Source organism: Budorcas taxicolor, chromosome 3 (genome assembly GCF_023091745.1).
Source record: "Budorcas taxicolor isolate Tak-1 chromosome 3, Takin1.1, whole genome shotgun sequence".
NCBI classification, from domain to species: domain Eukaryota; kingdom Metazoa; phylum Chordata; class Mammalia; order Artiodactyla; family Bovidae; genus Budorcas; species Budorcas taxicolor.
Window position 1 is genome coordinate 87,289,645 of NC_068912.1, and position 15,968 is coordinate 87,305,612.

Sequence of the window (15,968 nt, forward strand, 5' to 3'; positions counted from 1 at the left end):
ATGGAGATAAGAAACAAAGACATTAAGAGTAGCGACATTAGGGGAGGGACAGAATGAGAGGGAGGTGAAAACAGAGACACCCTTAGCCCAAATGTTTCCTGTAAGTTCTGGTGAGTTCTTTGAAAGCCAGGTTGCCTAAAACGGGAGAAATGCACAGTTAACGAGTGCCAACTAGGCGCTGGGGGTTTGTCAGGTCACTTTCGTGTGCTTTAGCTCATGTTACCTACCTGATACGATTTCACCCTGTTTCATAGACAAGGAAACTGAAGTCCAAGGAATAAAGCCAGAAGGCGACAGAATCAAGATCTGAATCTGGGTAGCACCATTCCTGTTTTATAATGAAGTGACTCTGAGCCAGAATATTGAGTGACTTTCTCAAAGCCATACAGCTGTTGAGCAGAAACTCAGAGGTGCTGAGCTCCCGGGGTGGTGGTCACCGCTGCACTCTGAACAGGTAGGGCAGTGAAGATGAAGGGCCTGGTTTCCCCCAGAGAGAGGAGCAGAGGGGCCATTATATCTTCATCAGGATAGAAGACGGAAGGTTAAACAAAGACCAACCTATGATAAGTGTTATATCGTTTTTGAAGCAAAGTGACTCCGGGCCAGTCTCCCAATCTCAGGAAGGTTCAGTGTCTCCATCTCTGAAGTGGGAATTCTGTGAGCTTGAAGGGAGATAGCACCTCTGAAAGCCCAAGGATCTGGTGCTCTTCACCTCTCTCAGGCTCCGTCTGCAGTCACTCCCAACTGATACTGTTGCAACCAGAAGCTTCCTCGGCATGGTGGGGGAAAAGTAAAGGTCAAAAGTAAGAGTCTTTGCCCCTACATACACCCTGGGAGTTCACCTTTCATCACCATCTTCTCTTACGTAAGTTGTTAGGATCCTGGGACTTCCCTGGTGGTCCAGCAGTTAAGAATTTATCTTGGAATGAAGAGGACGAAGGTTCAATCCCTAGTCCTGGAGCTAAGATCCCACGTGCTGTGGTCCAGCTAAGCCTGTGTGCTACAGCTACTGAGCCCACGCATCACAACTGGGGAGTCCACGCACTGCAACAAAAGGTCCCGCGGGACTCAGCCCAGATCCCATGTGCCGCAGTCAAATAAATAAATAAATGTTTTAAAAATATGTTGCTAGGATCCTTACAAAAGCAAACAGATATAGGAATGCATCCACGTACCATAGACCATCAATAAATTCTAGCACCCTTGAAAAAATGAGTTTTTTGCCGACCAAAACATATGCTGTTTTTAACTCTCTAATATGTAGCTCATAGTAAATGCTCAATAAATGTCTCTCAAATCTGTCAAGCACTTCCAGAGCTTGTGTCATTGTGCACCTAACTTTCACACTCATGGTTTGGTCGACATCCAGCACAGTTTGGTCCTCTCCAGATGCCAGGTGCTTGATGCAAGAATTCAGGGACCAACATGATACAGTTCTCCAAGGAGATGCTTAGCTGCTTAGAAAGGCTCACCTAATTCAACATTAGGAATGAATTACTTTTGTTTCTCTTTGTTGCTTTAGATGTTTTTGTTATTGCTGTTGGCTTTTATGATCACTGTTGTTTGGATCAAGGAGGAAGGCTAAACTTTGTATAAAAATCAGGGTTCAGTTCAATCACTCAGTCGTGTCTGACTCTTTGCAACCTCATGGACTGCAGTACACCAGGCTTCCCTGTCCATCACCAACTCCCAGAGCTTACTCAGACTCATATCCATTGAGTCAGTGATGCCATCCAACCATCTCATCCTCTGTCAACCCCTTCTTCTCCTGCCTTCAATCTTTCCCAGCATCAGTCCTTCCAAAGGACTGGTTGGATCTCCTTGCAGTTCAAGGAACTCTCAAGAATTTTCTCCAACACCACAGTTTAAAAGCATCAATTCTTCGGCACTCAGCTTTCATTATAGTCCAACTCTCACATCCATACATGATTACTGGAAAAACCATAGCTTTGACTAGGGACCTTTGTTGTCAAAGTAATGTCTCTGCTTTTTAATATGCTGTCTAGATTGGTCATAGCTTTCCTTCCAAGGAGCAAGCATCTTTTAATTTCATGGCTGCTGTCACCATCTGCAGTGATTTTGGAGTCCAAAAATATAAAGTCTGACACTGTTTCCATTCTTTCCCAGTCTATTTGCCATGAAGTGATTGGACCAGATGCCATGGTCTTGGTTTTCTGAATGTTGAGTTTTAAGCCAACTTTTTCACTCTCCTCTTTCACTTTCATCAACAGGCTCTTTAGTTCCTCTTCAGTTTCTGCCATAAGGGTGGTGTCATCTGCATAGCTGAGGTTATTGATATTTCTCCTGGAAATCTTGATTCCAGCTTGTGCTTCATTCAGCCTGGAATTTTGCATAATGTACTCTGCATGTAAGTTAAATAAGCAGGGTGACAATATGCAGCCTTGACTGGTTTGGAACTGATTTGTCCTGATTTGGAACCAGTCTGTAGTTCCATGTCCAGTTCTAACTTGCTTCTTGACCTGTATGCAAATTTCTCAGGATGCAGGTCAGGTGGTCTGGTATTCCCATCTCTTTCAGAATTTTCCACAGTTTCTTGTGATCCACACAGTCAAAGGCTTGTCACTTCCACTGTATAATCATAAGGGATTTGATTGACTCAGGTCATACCTGAGTGGTCTGGTAGTCTTCCCTACTTTCTTCAATTTAAGTCTGAATTTGGCAATAAGGAGTTCATGATCTGAGCCACAGTCAGCTCCTAGTCTTGTTTTCGCTGACTCTATAGAGCTTCTCCATCTTTGGCTGCAAAGAATATAATCAAGTTGATTTAGGTATTGACCATCTATTGGCTCTTTCCCTTGTAGCTCAGACGGTAAAGCATCTGACTCCAATGCAGGAGACCTGGGTTCGATCCCTGGGTCGGGAAGATCCCCTAGAGAAGGGAATGGCAATCCACTCCAGTACTATTGCCTGGAGAATCCCATGGACAGAGGAGCCTAGTAGGCTACAGTCCATGGGGTCGCAAAGAGTCGGACACGACTGAGCGACTTCACTATTGACCATCTAGTGATGTCCATGTGTAGAGCCTTCTCTTGTGTTGCTGGAAGAGGGTGTTTGCTATGACTAGTGCAATCTGTTGGCAAACTCTGTTAGCCTTTGCCCTACTTCGTTTTGTACTCCAAGGCCAAATTTGCCTGTTAAACTCCTGGTATCTCTTGACTTCCTACTTTTGCATTCCAGTCTCCTATAATGAAAAGGACATCTTTCCAGGATGTTAGTTCTAGAAGGTCTTGTAGGTCTTCATAGAACCGTTCAACTTCAGCTTCTTCAGTGTTACTGGTTGGGGCATAGGGCATTGGATTATTGTGATATTGAATGGTTTGCCTTGGAAATGAACAGAGATCATTCTGTCGTTTTTGAGATTGCATCCAAGTACTGCATGTTGGACTATTTGTTGACTATGATGGCTACAAAAACCAGGGTTAGCATGTGTTATTGTTGTAGTTGTGTTGTAAAGAGAGGAAACGGTTTATTTATTTATTTATTTATTTTTGGCTCTCCTGGGTCTTCACTGCTGCGTAGGTCTTTCTCAGCTGCAGACAGCAGGGTCTATGCTCTAGTTGCTGTGTGCATTCTTCTCACTGTGCTGGCTTCTCTTGTTGCCAAGCACAGGCTCTAGGGTGCACAGGCAGTGGTTGCGGCACATGGGCTCAATAGCTGCTGCTTCTGGGCTCTTGGGCACAGCCTAATAGTTGTGGCTCATGGGCTGCGTTGCTCTGCGGCATGTGAGATCTTCCCAGATCAGGGATCGCACCTGTGTCTCTTGCGTTGGCAGGTGGTTTCTTCACCACTGAGCCTCCAGGGAAGCCGGCATGTGTTCTTAAAACCCTTTGCACTTTCTGACTTTTCTATATTCAGTCCACTTGCCCTTGTCTCTCACTAGGTGCCAGATGAAGCAAAGAACTCACTCCTGCAGATGCAGACTCTCGAATAAATACCTTTCATACAATGTGACTTCTGGAGCCACAGAAACATGTACAGGTGGGAAAGGTGAACTCAGTGCAGGAATGCTGTCCTAAAATTGGTCATCCTAGCTGGGTTAGAATTCCATCATGGGATGATCCCAGTAGATCATATGACCTTGGCCACATCTTCTGAACAGCTGAATGACCTGCATCTTCAGAGCAAAGTATGTCCAACCACACATGGTCTGTTTCCCACCATTTAGAATATAATGTTATCCCTAGAATGGGCACCTAGTCAGACACCATTTAGTGTTCTCATTTAGCAGTTTTTCACTGCTGTACATAACAAAAACTCCATAAAAGTTTGTTGACCCAGCTGAACTCAGCAATGAAGTCTAGTCCTGCTGCCAAAAGACAGAAAGCTTCTTAAGACTAGAGACTGTGAGGCTAAGTCGCTTCAGTCGTGTCCGACTCTGTGCAGCCCCATAGACAGCAGCCCACCAGGCTCCCCCGTCCCTGGGATTCTCCAGGCAAGAACACTGGAGTGGGTTGCCATTTCCTTCTCCAGTGCATGAAAGTGAAAAGTGAAAGTGAAGTCGCTCAGTTGTGTCCAATTCTTAGCGACCCCATGGACTGAAGCCTACCAGGCTCCTCTGTCCATGGGATTTTCCAGGCAAGAGTACTAGAGTGGGGTGCCATCGCCTTCTCCAAAGACTAGAGATGAGCCCTAACATTTGTGATCTCTACATCTGCATTTTATAGTTTCTCTATCCCTACAGTAGCCAGCTCCTGCTAGTCCGTCAGACTCAGATGGTCAGCATCTCCCGGGTGTCTTGGCCAATCACAAGGCCATCCCCTCCTAGGGATGGGTCATATCCATCCCCCTGTGTTCCAGTTGTACTGTAACCCTCTGCCACTGCAGCACCACCTGCTTCATTGGCTTACGTCCTCTCCTAGGCTGATCTTCTTGACAGCAGAGAAGGCGACACCATCATCTCTGCCTTCCTCTATACCTGGAACATAGGAGGTCAACAGGAGACACATGCTAAGTGAACAAATGACTGCACAGTTTCCTCTAATAGGGCTGACTTTCCCTGAAGATTTTAAGCTCCCTGTGGACAAGACCATGTTGCCCTTTGAGAGTTGGAGTAAGCCAGGCTCTGGGAGAAGGATGTTGATATCAGAAGAGCAGGATGATGCCAAAAGGTGAAAGAAAAAGATTCCAGTTTTTTTTTTTTTCTCCAAGTTTCTTTCACCTTTGGGATTCTTCCTAGAACCTAGAAGTAATTCTTTAGGGGACACTTAGTATGTATTACAGGGCTCAGGTAGGCTAGGCGTTTCCTGCTATGGGACTGGACCAATTCACTTCTCCCAGCTCAGCGGAGTTGCTGTGGCTGGGAGAATGTTCTGAGCTTGGATTAGTCTGCAGGACAGGGAGCAACTCACTCTGTATGCAGAAGGGAGGTTTTGAACACTCAGACACAAATACCAGTTTACCACACCTCCAACATCATTGCCAAAGGTTAGTATTTCTGGATTTTAAACCTTTTAAAAATTATTTTATAAAACTAACAGGTGAAAACCCCCAAATTTCCTGTGCTCAGTGAAGAACTCACTTAATTCAGCTAATACTCAGTATGTTCCATCTAAGAAGAACAGACCTGAAAAACACCACAGAAAAATCACAGGGTACTTACCTGTAATACACAAGAGTTGTCTATTGGATGGAATCACCACAACCTTTCTTTAAATGGCAAGCAGCCCCTCAACTCTGAAAAATTTAGATCTCAGAAATGCAATACTGTCAGCAAACACCAGGCACACTTCGGGGGCCAAGGGTGTCAAAAATGTCCCACAGTTGTACAGTACAGTTTCAAGTAAACAAATAGACAAATGCATGCTGCTTCTTATTCCTGTTGAATGTACAGAAACTGAAATCATTCTTACCCCCAGGACTTCAACATGCCATGATGGTTTAACTTTTCTCTGTTCACATACAGACTGAACATGCACTGAACAGTTACCTACATTCCTTAAAAGCAAAATGTTAGAACCAAAAGTAACATCAGATTCCAGGGGAAACATGAGGGTTTATCTGACAGTGACATGTGGAGCAGTGTTGAAACAGAGTCTGCGTCCATGTTTGGATTCAGCCGGAGGGTGTGTAGCAATCGATTAAGGATATCGGTCCTGGATGTGTGAATGCAGAATAATAACACACCAGGCACGTATTTGTCATCCGTGATCCTGTTTGTGATTCTCAAATTATAGACTGAAACTAGCACCCAGAGAGATGAACTGTCTAAGGTTACATCGTGAATTTCTTTTTAGAGGACTTAGAATCATGTGGACATAATCATTAGGCCATTTCTATAAGCTAAAGATCTACTAGTATTCAATCTATAAGGCTTAGAAAAGACATCTAGCCTTGGTATAAAGGATCTTAGGCAGCTGTGATTTCTCACCTCATTTGGGTCAACCCCCAACTAGCATCTGAGACAATATACCGCCATTGAATAGCACCCTCTAGCCACTGGACAGCCCCTTTCAACTATATTTGATGTTTAATGAATAGAAATCACCAATACTGTCCATCATCATCTCCTGAGGCCCCTGGGACCCACCACATCCCAAACTCTTGAAACTCCTCCAAGAATATAAGTTTGGGACCCGACACTGATGCTCAGCAGAGAGGGGTTTTTGCTCGCACTACCACTGAGATCATGCGCTCTCTGGACCATGGACAGCTAGGTGTGTCCCCGCAGACTACGCACAGCTAGAGGACCTTCCTCTCTGGGCTTGAGTGGTGGCCCTGGTGTTCCCTCCCATGAAACTCTTTTCTGAGACTTCCCTGATCGTCCAGTGGTTAAGAATCTGCCTTTCAACACAGGAGACATGTGTTCGATCCCTGGTTAGGGAACTGAGATCCCATATGCCACATGCAACTAAGCACACGTGCCCCAACTACAGAGAAGCCAGCTGCCAGCAATGAAGGGCTGACACGCTGCAACTAAGACCTGACACACTCAAACAAACACATCATAAATGAATATGTAAAACCAACAGGAAACGCCTCCTCAGCCATCCAGGCTTCCTATAAGACTGCCTTCTTGCGCCCCAGTCAGGTGAGCCACCCTCTCCGTGCTTGCTTTATCCTGTTACTAGGGCACCCATCACACCTCCCTATGACCACTCACTTGAGACAGTGATCTTCATAAGGGCCAGGAGTATGGCTTGTTCAGCATCTTAGCTGTAGTAGCTGAGCACAGCATCTGACCGAGAGAAAGTGCTTCCTAAGTGTCTGTCACGAGAATGAGTTACTAGATGGATGAATAACGTCGTCTTCACATTTATCAGCACACCATGGTCTTCTTTTCCAGAATGATTACAACCTAGTTTTTCCTAAGGTAAGTTTTCCCAAATTGTTTTCTGTGAAATCTTGAGATACATGCAATAATTGCTGTCCTGAAAAAGTAATCAATAAAGGGTAAAATGTAATGAATCCAATTACATTCTAAAATGTAATGTAACACATTTGTTGTTGTTGTTCGCATATATGTAAGAAAAGTATGTGTGTGTATTCTTTAATACAGTATATGATTATACTATATTAAAGCATAATCTGGTCTGGGCAGAAGAAACGGAGAAATAGCACACCCTAATTAGAATGCCTGGTGGATGCACAGACCTGGAACATTCCATGGCAGCATGATGCATAGAGAGCTTGAATCAGCTCGGATCAGCTCATGTATACTGCCTTTTGGATGATTGTTGGTCTTTGTTGCATATATTTCTTATAAAACCACCATATATTTCTGATATTATTCAATGTTTATTGTACATTGAACATATGGATAAAATGTGATCATTTCTTACAACAAATAGATCATCCAGAAAACTTATTATTCCTCTCTGTTTTCATTCAAATGCACATGATATTTATAAGGTCCTCTGGTATCCATAAATATACTATTTTTTAAATGTTTCTTATATACAAAAGTCTGAGAAGTACTACCCTTATATAAATATATCACTGAATTGTTGATATATCCAATCTGCTGGTTTCCTTGGGGAAATATGCAGAGATTTGGAAACAAAGGGAAGAGTAGATGAGGAGGTTGGAGGTAATAAAATAAGATTTCATGAAAGTTGGAATTGAAAAAGACATGAAGCTCTTATAAACCCCCTATTAACCAGGATGCTGAAGGAGCTATAAAGCATACATGAATAAACAGAAAAAAAGCTTGTAAAGATAAAAACTCTCTGATTAGATTTTAGAACAAAAAATGGTGATATTTTTATATAATAGACTGGTATATAAACTGTCATGAAAAGTTTAAAATAATAAGTATGTAACCGTGTAAGTCAGATAAACATAAAGAAAAAGCAAGAGACATTAAAAATTAGAGAAAGCAATTTCCAGATGGCAAAAGGTAAAAAAAAATAATAATTTCTTATTGATAAAATTAACAGAACAGTGAAGACATATAGTAACAAGCTCATTGCTCATAAAAATAGCAATTTTTAAAAATAACCAAAAGTATTATATTTTAGAATGCTAAAACTCTATGTAGATAATTTACTATTTTTAAATAAGAAGATGAAACTTGTAAACATTTTTACCAAAGTGTTGTTCTTAATGAATCCTCCACATTAGAGAAAGAGTGATGGGAAGTAGAAAAGAAACTGTAAAAACGAGAATTAATTAATTTGAAAGCAAAACTAGAGTACATAGTGTATATAGTAATGTATATAAATCCATGTATTAATATAATTGGGCTTCCCAACTGGCTCAGTGGTAAAGAATCCACCTGCTAATGCAGGAGACATGGGTTTGATTCCTGGGTCAGAAAGATCCCCTGAAGGAGGAAACGGCAACCAAGAATTCCAGTATTCTTGCCTGGGAAAGCCCATGGACAGAAGAGCCTGGCAGGCTACAGCCCATGGGGTATTAAAGAGTCAGACACAACTGAGTGACTAAACAATAACAGAGTACTGTTACAAGAATAACCATTGCCACAGTAGCCTTTATTGTATTGTTAAAAGCAGTGTGAGTATGGAGATTGAGGACTGCTTTCTAGCTTTGGCTCTGCCACTTACCAGCTGTCAGTGGGGGCCTTGGAGAACTCTTGGCTTCAGTTTCCCTTTATGGGTATAGGGCTACTTACCCTATAAGGTGATTTTGAGAATGAAACAACGTAACAGATGGGAAGCGGTTTTTAATTTATAAAATGCTACAGAAACATTATTACTGTTAGTGATATCATTTTGTTATACTGAGAAGAAATTTGTATATCTTATACTTACAGCCCCCAATCCTCATTCCTTATAGGAGGCCCCCATTACTTCTAGGAAACAAACAATCATATTGAGGCAGGCTGAATTTAAAAGTAAATCACTCCATGATGCAGTCAGGAGCCAAGAAATGCTGGCTGCTTCTAGAATCTTCCAGGAAGGAATGGATCTCTCCCTAGGGCCTCCAGAAGTAAGTAGCTCTCCTTTCACCTTGATTTTAACCCCTTAAGAATTATTTTGGATTTTTGACCTTCACAACTGTCAGAGAGTAAGTTGTGTTATTTTAAAGCTTAAAAAGATAAATAAATAAAACTAAATCACTCCAGGACACGTAGACTGATAGAATCTCAGTTGGAACCAGAATCCCATGTTACCATCACAGACAAGCCACCTAGACAGAGTTATGCCTTAAATTATGTTTTGTAGAGGAAATATAAAATCTGTGGAAAGGTGCTAACATCTCCTAGCAGAGGCTGGTCTCTTAGTTGCCTCCCAAGGAACTGGTATCTAATGGCGGGAACCAGGACGTGCATAAAATATTGTAATGTAAAGCATAAAGCACTAAGGCTATTAGCTGGACACAGGAAGAGTGTTAGAGAGGTATAGAGAAGATAAAGGTCACCAGCACCTGGGGAAAGGAATCAAAGACATCTTTCTGAAAGAGTAATTTTTGAATCAGGCTTTGCAAGGCACACAGATGACCAGCTTGGAACAGTGGAAAGGGCACGGACTCTCAGTTCAGCAAATGACCTGTTGTTGCTGGTGCTACTGCTGCTAAGTCACTTCAGTCGTGTTCGACTCTGTGCGACCCCATAGATGGCAGCCCCCCAGGCTCCCCCGTCCCTGGGATTCTCCAGGCAAGAACCCACTGGAGTGGGTTGCCATTTCCTTCTCCAATGCATGAAAGTGAAAAGTGAAAGTGAAGTCGCTCAGTCGTATCCGACTCCTAGCGACCCCATGGACTGCAGCCTACCAGGCTCCTCCGTCCATAGGATTTTCCAGGCAAGAATACCGGAGTGGGGTGCCATTGCCTTCTCCAACCTGTCGTTGGCCCTGCTCAAACCATAGCTTCTCCCTCTGAGCCTCAGTTTTCTCATCCATAGAGCAGGAATAAAGCTACTAGTGAGAAAGGATTGCTCCTAGGGCTAAATTAGTAAACAAATATATATTTCAACTGTAGGGATTCCCAGGTGGCTCAGTGGTAAAGAATCTGCCTGCAATGATGGAGACTTTCATTTGATCCATGGGTCAGAAAGATCCCCTGGAGAAGGAAATGGCAACCTACTCCAATATTCCTGCCTGGAGAATCCCACAGACAGAAGAGCCTGGTGGGCTACAGTCCACGGGGTCTCAAAGAATCAGATACAACTTAGCCACTGAACAAAAACAGCAAAGATACTGCTTTAAGATGACTCCAAATTATGTTTCTAAAAACAGAAGGTAATAAACCAACCAGGGGATATTTATGGAGCATTCTGCGTATGTCCAGCAAGGTGCTGAGAGTGATTTGAGTACCATGAAATTCAGTATTTCTTTTTTTTTCTTTTCCAGATTTATTAAGATATTGACATATACCATGTGTAAGTTTAAAGTATACAGTGTAATGATTTGATACACATATATTGCAAAATGATTACCACAACAAGGTTAGCTAATACCTGTATTCTCTCACATATAGAATTACAGTATTTCTTAATTCTAAGATAACATTGATTTAAAGAAACATTGCTAATATAATAACTCTCAGGTTGAAGAGAAGGAAAGAGAGATTATGTAATATGTACATATCAACTGTAAGATCCATACAGATTTCAGAAAAAATGAAATTGGAAAGGAAAAGTATGTTTGTGAATTTGAGACAATGTGGTCTTAAGATGTGGCCTCTACTTTCCAAAAGTAAGCAGCCCCATTGGCAAGATATGACTACCAGGAAGAGAACAAAACAGCCCAAGCAAGTACATGGTTAAATACTGGGGGTCTCGGTCTCTCCTTTTCTGCAAAACACTTGGAGATCCACAAAAGGGAAGCCTACTTTGTGTTGCTTACAACTCACCACTGTAGGCCACGTGTTCAGGGATTCTCCACCAGGTTTAAGGAGTCCTGAAGATAGCCCCACTTCTGGTAGCCTGCAGGATTGCAAATGACATTCAAGTAAAGCTTGAATTCAACAGCATTTCCTGAGCATCTATTCTGTGCCCACAGTCGAGCTGAGTGCTACGTGTGGAAGACCCAACAACTTGCTCATCCCTGCATTCCCCACAGCCCCTGGTACACCACACTACACACAGTAGGTGAGTGTGGCTGGCATTTTGCCAAGCTGAGCTAAACTGATTCTACTATCCACATGAAGTTCAAGTCCTTCTACAAAGGAACTACTGTGCTGGCCATAAAGTTTGTTTGGGTCTTTCTATAACATCTTATGGAAAAACCCAAACAAACTCTTTGGCCAACCCAATAGAACCAATCATTGGCCAACCTAATAGAACCAATCACTGGGCAAATGGTTTGCATCCCTGCTTCTCAGAATGTCTATGGTGATGGACCAGGTTTTCAGTCTCAATCTTTTGTGAAATACAAAATCACATAATTTTATGCCATAGGGATGCCAAATTTCTGTAATATTTCTCAATTTGCTCTCAATTTCTGTACTGATCTCATCAGGGACCCATAAGAGTTTGCAGATTGACACCCAACTGATAACAACAGTACACAGATCACACTTCGAGTAACATGTTTGAGTAACGCGATTCCAAAATTCTTCATTATATATTACATGGAGACCTCAGAATCACTTGGAAAATCTATCAGTTGGCAAGCCTTGGAAAGCATTTAATAATGATGATGATGAGATCATCACTTTTCAAGTGCTTCTTATATGGAAGCCTCTGTTGATGATTAGGAACCAGCCCCATCACATCTTCTCATGAAGGAGACTGCTCCTCAGTGGGGGAGATCAACCAGTGAACACTTCTGTTCTTTTTTACATCTCTTGACTGGAGCAAAAGAAGGTATAACTGGCAATAGAAAACATAGGGCTCTGGAAGCCAGATGGCTTTGGATATAAGCCCCACATTACTATTTACCATCTACATGAAGTTGGGCAAGCAGGCACTTCACAGAACCTCAGTCATTCCATCCGGACATAGGAGCCCCGCCCCCATACATGGAGTTATTGTTTTCGACATACAGTGGCTTGCTGTGGTGTCGATATCCTAAAGAGAAGCAATCAAGTGATTTGGTACAGGTCTGAATGAGGAATTACTAGCAGACAGAAAAATTCTGATAAGACCCTCAGAGTAATAAAGGTTTCAAAGGCTCTATGATGAAGAACATCTGAAGGATTAGAAATACTTGGCTTAGAAACAATTTAGAGGACAACAGAGTTGCCTTCATTTCAGAAGAGACAGTCCCTTGGAATGAGCATAGATAGACCTCTCCTGGCTGGCCCCAAAGCCTAGAACCACAGACAGTATGAAAAAACTATAGAGAGACAAATTTTGCTCAAAGGAAGAAGTTTCTGACAACCAGAGTCTTCCAAAGATTGAAGGGGCCGCTGTACTACAGTGAGTGGCCACTTGTGTGCGAAACCTGTGTCCCCTTGTCACAGAAGCTGGTAGTGGGTGACCTTAGTATTTTCAGACCAATGACTGGTCTAGGTGGTCTCCAGGTGTGTTCTGGGGCTTCCATTACAACTCTGAAAATCCAAGGAGAAACTTTCCCACTGTGGGAAGAGTCTTCTCAGCCTTCTGTTTGTTTGGGCATAAAAGGTAGGACAGCTGGGAAGATGTCAATCAGTTAATCAGAACTACTAAAAATGGCAGTGCATGCTGAAAAGTGGTCCTAATATCCCTTTTATTTGTCTGTCCCTGTGTAGTGCATGAAACATCTTCACACATTGGCTCGCCCACAGCTCTGGGAGGTAAAAATCATTATTATGCCCAATTTGCAAAGATGAAGCGAAGACTCAGAGAGAAGCTTTTAGTTCAGAAAAGAACTCATATCCCATAAGCTAGAGACCTGGAGCTCAAATCCAATTTGCTGATTCCCAATTCTCAGCTCTTCTCACTGCTGCCTCCTCCCATCTCTTCTGAGACTTAGTGCCTATCCTAGGTAACCATTCCTGTTGTTTAGTCCCTAAGTTGTGTCTGACTCTTTTGCAACTCCATGAACTGTAGCCCACCAGGTTCCTCTGTCCATGGTATTTCCCAGGCAAGAATACTCGAGTGGGTTGCCATTTCCTTCTCCAGGGGATCTTCCCCACCCAGGGAGTGAACACACATCTCCTGCATTGCAGGCGGACTCTTTACCACTGAGCCACTAGGGAAACCCAGACATTCCTACCCCAGCATTTAAACTGTTTGTGAAGATCAGATGAGGCAAGGTACTTGAAAAGGCTTTGAGCTGCTAAAATGATTTCCTTCCTCCTCCCTCTTCCCTCCTTCCTTCTCTTGCTTTATTTTCTTCCTTAAATGTCTACTGAACAGATTTAAAGTTCCAAGCACTACGGCGATCAGCTGGGATGCAAAGATACATGATATACAGTCTTTGCCTTCAAGGAGCTGCCAGTCTGGCTGGGAGTTACAGATAGGTTTAAAAACAATCCACAAGTGTATCAACAGTGCAAAAATAGATATAATGAAGGTTGCTCTGAGGCAGGTGTGATTAATTCAGGAAGGCGAGTGGGACAGTTAGAGAAGTCTTCCTGGAGGAGGTGACATCTAAACTAGGTTTGGAAGACTTGCAGTTTCCCAGGCAGGTATTGAGAATGTTTGGGCAGGAAGAAGAGGGTATTCCAGGGAAAGGGGGGAACATTTAGTAAGGCATGGAGATGTGGGCCAACATGGTGTATTTAGGAGCAATACAGTAGAGCTACTGTATTGAGTAAGGACCAGGAGTGGTAAGAAACAGGACTAGGGAGGTCAGAAAGGGTCAGAGGAATATTCAGTGTCAATTTAAGGAGCTTTGGAGAGTTTTGAAAGTGGTTCAGCTCCTGGTGGGGGTGGGGAAGTGGGAGAGGGGCTAAAGAGAGGGTTTGAAGGACAGGATGGTTTCACAGCAGAGCATGAGATTAGTGGTCTCAGAGAAGAGACCAAGAGTGACATGTTACATGAATTAGAGAGGCGACTCCCAGTCACTAGTGTGATGCTGAATGCTGTGTGTGTGGACTGAATTGGAAGCAAATGACTCTAGAAGAAAAAGTGGTTCAGTTCAAGAAGAGGCATCACCAGGGTCTTAGAATGAGCACATGGATATCAGAGTGTAGAACAGATAAGAGGGGAGAGGCTATGCATTCACAGTCCTTCTCTTCCATATTCCCAGGCCCAACCTCAGCCCTTCTCTGCACCTCTGTGCCCCAGGAGACGGACCTCTGCTGACTGCACCTTCTGCACCCCCTGGAACTGGACTTCTGTGTTCAAACAGTGGGAAGGAAGCTCCAGCGGGCAGGGCAGAGGAAGCAGTCATCACGTGATTTCTTCCCCGTTCCCTCCCTGCTGCCGCGTAGCCTTTCCGATATTTCCCACCAAGTAGTCCTTCCTCCATGGTTCTAGTTCTCTCTTTGCTCCATCATCTCTATTTATTCCCTTGTCTCTCCCGTCCTAGAGGTGCTAACAGCTTCTGGCACTTCCTAGTCTCTGGGTGCCTCGATATTCCTTGTTCGTAACGCTAACCCTGCCCCCACCTCTCTGCCCCTTCGTTAATGGCTCTTCAATTGAACCATGTGAGACGAGTTCTGCCTCCTGCCATGAGCCTGACTGATTCAGGGGTCAGGGTGAGATACAGGTCTGGAGCGAGGCAGGGCCATGGCAACGATCTGAGGGAGGGATGCTCTGGTAGTGCGGGTGAGGAAAAGGGAGCAGAGTGGAGGATCTTTCCAAGGGAAGCCATGTGCCTTGATTTTGGCTTGTGCTCGTCTCCAGGAGGGGGAAGGTCCTGGGGGACTGAATAAGTGGTAGGGCACTCCCCAAAATGGAGAATTCATGAGAAGCTGTTCTGGTGGATTGATGAGGTCAGTTTTGATCACCTGAGTTTGAGGTGCATCAGGAAGAGATGTCCAGGAGACCAGTGGATCAAAGCGTCTCCACCTGGAGACAAGGTCAAGGCACCAGCAGCACAGAGCTGACAGTTAAGGTCCCCAAACAACAGAGAAATGCATTCAATTTGCCACAAACCCATCCCCTTGGTTCTTTCTTAATAATTATTGTTATATAAAGAAGTAGAGCTTCAGGACCCAAGATGTCACATGAAGGCTCTTGTGACAAGCTGCTTGCCTTGTGCCTTGATTAATTGCCCCCCTTTTAAAGATGTAGGGGTTTGTTTTTCACGTCCACAAGTTTCCCTGGCATTCCATTTAGTCATTCCTATTTTTCACCACCAGATTGTTTGCTGGGGAAAAGAACAAAAACAGCAACAGATGTCTTTGTTTTGGGGTTTTGCAAAACTCTCTGGTTAAGATAACACTTTCAATTAAAGAAATTATATCATCCAAATACCATATGCCGACAAGCCCTCATTTGCAAAAAATCACCTGCTTTCAGAAACTGTTTGAAGAGTCCTCTTACACCATCCTTCAATCACTCAGTCGGACATTGAAACAGATCCCTTCTCTTCTCTCGTCTGGATTATGAAAGCTTCAGTTCAGAAAGCTGAAGTCTAGAGAGCATCCTCTGATTTGTCCTCGGGATTCTGCAGGCATTCATCACCAATTGCTCAGACTTCATGCACATGTGTGTGCTCACACACACATACACA